The sequence below is a fragment of the Cupressus sempervirens genome, chromosome 8 (assembly GCF_028749045.1).
Source record: "Cupressus sempervirens isolate cs-2001-9-10 chromosome 8, ASM2874904v1, whole genome shotgun sequence".
Taxonomy (NCBI): Eukaryota; Viridiplantae; Streptophyta; class Pinopsida; order Cupressales; family Cupressaceae; genus Cupressus; species Cupressus sempervirens.
Genome location: NC_143125.1, coordinates 609643375 through 609652265, shown reverse-complemented (window position 1 = coordinate 609652265; position 8891 = coordinate 609643375). Strand labels below are relative to the sequence as shown.

The window sequence follows — 8891 nt, the reverse complement described above, 5'->3', positions numbered from 1 at the left end:
TGTGAAGTGTGAGCTTGATGGGGGTATGGATCCGGTTGATCTTGCTATCTGTAATTGCCTCAATTTTCATCTGCAGGATGGGGTTGCGGCTCATAGGTTTCCTTCTATGTCCAGGCAGCTTCACCATCAGAGGAAGGGTTGAGTTAACCGGGATGGGCACTGGACTCCTCCTCCCTGTGGAGTTTTGAAAATTAACACTGATGGTTCTTCTCGTGGGAATCCTGGTTCGGCTGGTATTGGCGGAGTGGCTCATTGTAGTTCTGGGAATGTTAAATTTTTCTTCTCAATTCATAAGGGTGATTATACTAACAATCTCATGGAAGCTTAGGCTATTTTATATGCTATGGAACAGTGTTTCTTGTGGGGATGGAGTAAGATTATTTGTGAGTCTGATTCTCAGGTGGTGGTGAACATGCTTTCTTCGCAAGAGCTTGAGGATGTTAGTTGGCAGTTGGCCACTGTTGTTAAGCAGATTCTTTTCTTCTCTTCCTCTTTTCAATTCATTAGGTTCAAGTATATTCTGTGAGAATGGAATAGACCTACTGATTGTTTAGCCAAATGGACTTCTAGTCATGATCCGGGATGGAATATTAGGGATAGGGGGCAACTGTCCTTTGAGATGGTGCAAGAATTTGATGATCTTGTTGCTCAGGATCGAGCTCCTTGTTGAGCTCTCCTTGTTGTATTCCTTTCTGTCTTAATAAATTTTTACCCCTCTTTTTGCAAAAAATCAATAAAATTAATGTTAATTTATACATTGATCTTTAATCTTTCATCTAATTTTGTTAATTGTTCTATTAGAATGATACTAAAGAAAATATGAATTTGATCCAGGTGGATCTTCAGGACCTGAAATTGAAGTGTTCTAGTTTGTCTCGGAAGCAGTGCCATCGTGTAGAGCACAAAATTTTGAATCCAGCACAATTTGAATAGAAAAAAAATGAGTCTGTTTGTGCAAGATATTGCCAGTCAAATCTTGGTCAAAGGTTGGTAAACTCATGGATCAAGGATGAGAAAAGTGAAAAATTCATCGTCACCAAATTTGTCAAAGTTGGCATCATCAAAAAGGTCTCATCGCCACGATTCCAACAGCGTTCGTTTCGTCGAAAAAGGAGTTCATACGCAAAAGTTATGAGTGGTCAAAGATGCCCAAGAAAAGGGTTGACCAGTGACATGTCTGTACGATAACATCAGCATTATGATGTGGCAAGTACATAGCCAGTCAAAGGTTGACATGTGGTAGTATGTATGTAAAAATTTAAGTGCCATGTGGCACCTACGTGGCATGGTGTGGCAGAGGCCCACGTGGCAGGTGTGCAGACATGATAGATGGTGTGGCCAAACACGTGGCAGTCCACGTGGTAGGGGGCAACTTTGTTTCAACAAAATTTGGTTGCGGGTCTCAAACTCGTGACCTCGGTACTGCAAGTCATCGGTCGGTGGCTATTGTGCCACCGAAGTTCTTTAAAACTAAACGGCGCCACATGGTACTTGAAGTTATCTTGTCAAAAATCGGCTTTTAAAAGGCTGCCGGCGGGGTTGGAACCCCCGGCCGGCGACCAATATAAAATTGCAATAACCAACTGCGCTATTAATGCGCTCAACAATGTATGTGGCGTGGGTTTTAGATAACCCTTATCTAATTCGCCTACCGACCTATTAAAAATAGGTTTATTTGTTAATTTATTAACAAATCACCCCCAAATTTTGAGATAACGTTTATCCCCTAAAATGGCAAAAGGGGGATTTCGGATATGGGATAATAAATAAGCCCTTTATCCATTTTAGCCTAATTTTGGAATATTTTTTTGTATATAAAGGGGGGAATGTAGGCTTAAGGGGGGGGATCCATCAGTTGATCATCCAACTCTTCTCAAATCTTCTCATAGAAATTCTTCTTGTAAGCCAAGCATTCCTTGGAGGAATTTGTGTAACTTGGCGAAGAATCTACGTTGTGTAAAAGCTTTTGCAAAGCTTCTTCATGTTCTCTTGTAAGGATGTCTTGCCGACGTGGGAGCTATAGACATAGGTGGAGTTGCTTTCTTGAGGCCTCTTGTAAGGCGAAAGCTGACTTTTTTTTTGTAGCCTGTGGCGTTTCCAAGTCTTGAAGGCAATAGATCGATTCATTTTTCTGACGAATCCGGAGACGTAGCCAATGTTCGGTGAACTCTGTTATCATCTCAGTTCAATTCTTTTGTGATTTTCTTGCAGTTGTTTTTCTGAGCTTAGTAGATTAAAGATTTGGATTTACATATTGGATTCAAATCGATAATTAAAAGATCTTGATGTTAGATTTTACTAATGTAATCTTTGTAAGTCTAACCCGTGAGCTATTCTAAGTAAGTACTCGATTAGTTTTATGGATCAAGTGGTATCAAAGATAGAATCATTGGATCATAATCAGATCAAGTTTGGTATCGGAGTAGGTTACTAAGCTCTTTTTGCAGTTAATCACAAGATGGCATCTGAATCCAGTGAAGCATCCACAGTGATGACATCATCGATGGTATAAGAGTTCTTTGAGATGAAGAAGATGATCGAGACTATTTTTCATGGTCATTGTGAAAAGTCTGACAAGTTGCAGAGGCTAGAGGAGGCAAATCATCATTTGTGAAAAGCAAATGAAGAACTGAAGAGATTGTTGGATGAGGCCAATGCAGAAAAGCAAAGGTTGGAGATCCTGTTACAAGAGATCACTAAAGAGCGGAACAAGCGAAGTACTCTTGTATCTGAGAGTGGTCATATTTGCAAGTTTCATCCGCATTCTGAGGATACATCATCCTCATACTCCTCGCTTACCCCGCCTGACAGTACGGGGGCCTCTTCAGTGATAAAGCCATTGGCCAAGTTTTCTTGTGGCCATGATGGGGCGAATTCTCCTGGTGCAGTAGAGTGTGTCTATTGTCGACAGATGGAGTACTTTAAGACTCTTAATCTGCTAGATAGTGACAATAATTATCTTGAAGTATCTTCTTCCATAGACCAGAAGAAGTCAGCAAAGGATGAGCAGAACTCTTTTGCGCACTTCGAGAAGCACACAAAAGGTATTGGAATGAAGCTGCTAGGAAAGATGGGTTTTAGAGGAAAGGGCCTTGGTGTTTCTGAGCAAGGTATCACCAGTTCGGTCAAGGCAAAGAAACGACCACGAAACCAAGGATTGGGATACAAAAAAGAAATGGGACAATCCTCTAGAATTTAGAATTTTTGCAACCACTGTGGCATCAGTGGACATTGGGACGCAAAGTGTTGGAAGCTGCATCCAGAGCTCCATTGTCAATCGAGGTCCATAGAGAGACTCAACCGCCAGCATGTTGATGAGAGGACAATAGAGACAGTAGTTGCTACCACCTCTGAAGCAATCCCAGAAGAATCCAAGCCATAGCCTGAGCAACTAATAAAGGAGAGTTCCTTCGAACAGCTCTGAAAGAGCTGGGAACGTCGCTCATCAAACTAGTTTATCAAATTGTGTGTGTTTATTATGTGTTTGTGGTATAATAAACATGTTGATAAGCTAGTGTGGTTTTGTGAGAATAAAACTCATTAAAAATTTTTGTAATAGTTTATTTATGAAGTTGTATTTCTTCCTGATTGAGAACTTGTAAGGCTTGTAGAAGCCTTGTCTCTTGTAATCAGTGGAAAGAGATACTTGAAAACTTCTTACTACAGGATAGAAATTTGTTTCTTGTAGTTTCTTGCAGTTTCTTTTTGTGTGAAGCTTCAGTTGAAGAGCACTTTTCAGATAAGAGTTGTTGAGAATGGTCAACGGTGACCTTGTATGTTCTCAGCTTGAAGACTTAGTTGAGGACATTTTGAAGATGCGTCTGAAGTTAGTTGAAGTTCTTGAAGGATGTTATCGATAACCTCATTTTTTCAAATGAACATGACCCGAGTTGTATGGTGGAGCCTTGAATCAACTATTCCAATGTACAAAGGTGAAGGAATATTTCAGGCTGAGGCGTAGATACCATGCTCGAGCAATTGGAGAAGAAACAAAAGCATGTCCGAAGATGGCAAGAGATGCATAATGAGAACTACCTGTGAGAAGCAATGGGGGATAGGTTTACCATACTCAGTTTTTCCTTCTTGCTTTGGGTATTCTAAGTTCCATTTTTGAATTGCATCATGAGGAGTTGTGAATTCCTGCATTGCTAAAGTGTAAGGCCACACCAGGCAGATGTGATAGTGTGTTCAAGAGATTCAGATTGTGGCGAGTGGCAAGATGTTGAATACGAGATGTTTTGAAGGAACAATACACTTTTGGAGGACCAAAAGTCTTAAGTGGGGAGGTTTGATCCAGGTGGATCTTCAGGACCTAAAATTGAAGTGTTCTAGTTTGTCTCGGAAGCAGTGCCATCGCGTAGAGCACAGAATTCTGAATCAGGCACAATTTGAACAGAAAAAAATGAGTCCATTTGTGCAAGATATTGCCAGTCAAATCCTGGTCAAAGGTTGGTCAACTCAGGGATCAAGGATGAGAAAAGTGAAAAATTCATCGTCACCAAATTTGTCAAAGTTGGCATCATCAAAAAGGTCTCATCGCCATGATTCCAACAACGTTCGTTTCGTCGAAAAAGGAGTTCATACGCAAAACTTATGAGTGGTCAAAGATGCCCAGGAAAAGGGTTGACCAGTGACATGTCCGTATGATAACATCAGCATTATGATGTGGCAAGTACATAGCCAGTCAAAGGTTGACATGTGGCAGTATGTATGTAAAAATTTAAGTGCCATGTGGCACCTACGTGGCATGGTGTGGCAGAGGCCCACGTGGCAGGTGTGCAGACGTGATAGATGGTGTGGCCAGACACATGGCAGTCCACGTGGTAGGGGGCAACTTTGTTTCAACAAAATTTAGTTGCGGGCCTCGAACTCATGACCTCGGCACTGCAAGTCATCGGTTGGTGGCTATTGTGCCACCGAAGTTCTTTAAAACTAAACGGCGCCACATGGTACTTGAAGTTATCTTGTTGAAAATCGGCTTTTAAAAGGCCGCCGGCAGGGTTGGGACCCTCGGCCGGCGACCAATATAAAACTGCAATAACCAACTGCGCTATTAATGTGCTCAACAATTTATGTGGCGTGGGTTTTAGATAACCCTTATCTAATCCACCTACCAACCTATTAAAAATAGGTTTATTTGTTAATTTATTAACAAATCACCCACCAATTTTGAGATAACGTTTATCCCCTAAAATGGCAAAAGGGGGATTTCAGATATGGGATAATAAATAAGCCCTTTATCCATTTTAGCCTAATTTTGGCATATTTTCTTGTATATAAAGGGGGGAATGTAGGCTTAAGGGGGGGGGATCCATCAGTTGATCATCCAACTCTTCTCAAATCTTCTCATAGAAATTCTTCTTGTAAGCCAAGCATTCCTTGGAGGAATTTGTGTAACTTGGTGAAGAATCTACGTTGTGTAAAAGCTTTTGCAAAGCTTCTTCATGTTATCTTGTAAGGACGTCTTGCCGACATGGGAGCTATAGACATAGGTGGAGCTGCTTTCTTGAGGCCTCTTGTAAGGTGAAAGCTAACTTTTTTTTTGGTAGCCTGTGGCATTTCCAAGTCTTGAAGGCAATAGATCGATTCATTTTTCTAACGAATCCGAAGACGTAGCCAATGTTCGGTGAACTCCGTTATCATCTCGGTTCAATTATTTTGTGATTTTCTTGCAGTTTTTTTTCTGAGCTTAGTAGATTAAAGATTTGGATTTACATATTGGATTCAAATCGATAATTAAAAGATCTTGATGTTAGATTTTACTAATGTAATCTTTGTAAGTCTAACCCATGAGCTATTCTAAGTAAGTACTCGATTAGTTTTATGGATCAAGTGGTATCAGAGATAGAATCATTGGATCATAATCAGATCAGAATTTTGCTATAAGTTAGTTATTAATATTGTGATTCTTATTAAAATTTAAACATCAAAAAAATATTTACATTAAGAAAATTGAATAAATTATATTTTAAAATTTAGAATTTGTATTTTTACATAAATTATTCCAACTATTTTTTCACCAATCATAATATTATGTTGTCTAAATACAATACTTACAATTTTATCTCTATAATTTAGCTTCTACACTACATTCAAACATTTATATAAATAAATAATATCTCCCCTATTATAATCAATAGATATTTATAACAGCACTTGGTTCAAGACTTTATACTGTAGTATCATTATTCGTCATACTGTAAACTGTCAATTTTATGGTCCTACATTTATTGGAAGATTTCCATGATTCAGTTAGAGAAATAAAATTACTAACTTTTGTTTTAAATTATTTTATTTCTTCTACATAGTTATTTATCATTATATCAATTGAATTTAAATTATTTATTTTAAACATTATGTTTAATCTATATTTCATGTGTTCTACATAGACTTTTATTTTCCTGTAAGCATCCCTTGACAATCCTTTACCATTCTTGTATCATTCTTCATAAAAAAAATATATACAATTCTTCCATTTACAATTTGAATGTTGTAGATACATAGACAATATAAAAAAAGCACCACCTTAGGGTGTAGTATAAGCTTCTGGTGAGACCAAATTTATTCCACAAAAACATAAAAGGACTCTAATATCAGCTATGGAATATGCTGAGTCTAATCAGTACAATTCAGCATTCAACATGCTGTACAAAGAGGCAATCTTGAATAAATAGAGCTCTGTCCAAGGCAAGGATAGGCATCCATGTTGAATTTGTTCTTTTTATGTTTGGATATTTTCATCTGTGAAATTGTAGCACATAGAACATCCACAAGATCCATATTTGTTTCTTGTTCTCTACAGTCTTTCTCTGAAAGAGATAAAAGAGCATGATCAAATGCATCAACAAGTGAGGAGCGTAAATTCTTGCATATACACTTCTCTTCTGTCTCTTTCTTTCTCTCTGCCTTGTATGGAAACATCAAATTTGACTCCTTAAAGAGCTCCATATCAGATTTTGTATGATACAAGATCCAAGGATGGACTGTAAAACAAAGAGAAAAGTGCATAAGAAAAACCTCAGAATGACTATATAAATTTATACCAAAAATGTGAAGCTAGAAAATATGCATACTCAAGGCTTCCTCTGGGGAAATCCTCTTCTCAACATCCCTTGAAAGCATCCTAGAAAGCAAATCCTTGGCAGGCTCAGAAATAGATTTCCACATATCAGTGAAGAAATTTAATTGCACATTTTTCACTGCCTCAACGATGGTATCTATAGAATCCCCACAAAATGGTAAGGTACCAATCAAGAGCCCGTGGAGGATGAAATCAGTAGCCCATACATCCACCTTTTCTGTATATTTCCCTGCCAAAACTTCAGGGGCTACATATGCGGAACTGCCAGCCAAACCTGATAAATTTTGACCTACACTCAATACAAACAAGAGTTTTAATTTATAACAATCTTGATATTTAGAATTAATTTAAAGAGTTTGGAGCTATGACCATTTTTTCAGCCTAGTGTTTGTGTTGATTTTTTATTACCTAAATTTATTTATTTTTTATTTGTAATGAGATATATGTGACATGTCTATTTGAGAAAGGTGTATGTGTGAAGTGAATATTCATTTTTTTAATATTTAAACTTTAGCATTAAATTAATATGTATGTTTAAAGCCACAAATAAATCATATGCGAAATATGTGCTCATTTGAATCAAATCAAGTGTGAGAGAAACAAACCATATGTAAAATAATTCTTAGGACTCACCCATCAGATACTACTATATATAGAGAGAGAGCAAGAGGAAGGGGGTTCAATTTACTTTCATGTATCTTATCATGAAATATACTTTTTCAAATTATTGTGAAATTTCAATAGTGATGATATTTTATAAATGAATAGCTCTTCTAACGTATCTTAAGCAACAATCATTGCATCAATATAGAGAATAAAATTCTACATTTTAATTTAATTTACAAACTCTCTCCTTCTTATCAATAATTAAAAGTATATTATGCATTATTAAAATGTAACCCCTAGAAATTATTTTTAAAAATTAAAAATAAAAACTTATTTTTTTCCAAGTGTGTATAATGGAGTCTAGTTTTTAAAAATCTATTTTTTTTGCAAAATTCGATGAACGAGCTAAAATATACACCCCAATTAGTACATGTTGGTTTTTGAGAAAAAATGGACATACATTCAAAAGAAATTATAATTGAAAGGCTTGGAATAAATTATATGGTTATATAGCTAACACAGAGATCTATAATACCATTTAACTTGATTTTATCAATTCTCAACCATAGGGAAACTTGAAGGAGAGCACAAAAGAAAAAACAAGCACTTTTTGTATGCTTGCTACAAAACACACCTCAGACTAGTTTTAGAGCCTCCAAACCTTTGGGTTGGATCCCCAAGGAAAATCCAAGCCTTAGGCTTGGTGGTATCCAATGCTTTAGATAGTGTGTGCATGCAATAGTGTGTACATGCTATATTGCATGTGCACTATTTAAAGAATTTTTAAATTCAAGGCTTAAATAGCGTGTATGGGCTATAGTGTGTGTGTTCTATTTAAACCTTAATTAAATTGAAGGCTTAAATAGTGCATACACACTATAGCGTGCACATGCTATAGTGTGTGCACACTATTTAAGCCTTTAATTTTAATAGAGAGGATGGATAAGGAGAGAGGTAGAGAGGGAGCAAGGGTAAAGAGTGAGAGAGAGAGTAGAAGATGGGGAGAGAGTAGGGGATATGATGTAGAGTGACATAGAAGAATAAAAAGAGATAAGGGAATAGGGAAAGATCATAGAATAGGATGTAGAGAGAGAGAAAGAGAGATAAATAGAGATAGAGAGAGAGTAGAGAGAGAAAGATAAATAGACATATAATGAGTAGGGAGGGAGGGAGGGAGGGAGGGAGGGAGGGAGGGAGAGAAAGA

At 37.3% G+C, this 8891-nt stretch overlaps 1 pseudogene; it reads right to left on the bottom strand.

Annotated features, from left to right (window-relative positions):
• Positions 1 to 6636: 6636 nt before the first annotated feature.
• Positions 6637 to 8891, bottom strand: part of LOC149543899 (serine/threonine-protein kinase PEPKR2-like) — a 39759-nt pseudogene continuing 37504 nt past the window's right edge.